The sequence below is a fragment of the Penaeus monodon genome, chromosome 33 (genome assembly GCF_015228065.2).
Source record: "Penaeus monodon isolate SGIC_2016 chromosome 33, NSTDA_Pmon_1, whole genome shotgun sequence".
NCBI classification, from domain to species: domain Eukaryota; kingdom Metazoa; phylum Arthropoda; class Malacostraca; order Decapoda; family Penaeidae; genus Penaeus; species Penaeus monodon.
In genome coordinates, this window is record NC_051418.1 from 16684767 (window position 1) to 16684973 (window position 207).

The window sequence follows — 207 nt, forward strand, 5'->3', positions numbered from 1 at the left end:
TTTGTTTGGAAAAAACCCCAAAGCCAAGTCAAGTTTTTTCCCAAAATGAAGACAATGCGTCACAAAAACCCCCAAAACGAAACCCACAAAAAAAGGGTATATATAAAATTGTTGCATTATGGGGTGGGAAAATAATGGGGGGCGAGTGGCTAAAGGGGAAACGAAATCAGGGAACATTCACACATGAAACCTGGATACCAAAAATTT

General features: G+C 39.1%; 1 protein-coding gene across 1 annotated transcript in view; it reads right to left on the minus strand.

Moving 5' to 3' along the window:
- The window catches only part of LOC119594093 (lysoplasmalogenase-like protein TMEM86A), a 46013-nt gene that overhangs the window by 30705 nt on the left and 15101 nt on the right, over positions 1-207 (minus strand). The gene's annotated exons all lie outside the window — the stretch shown is intronic.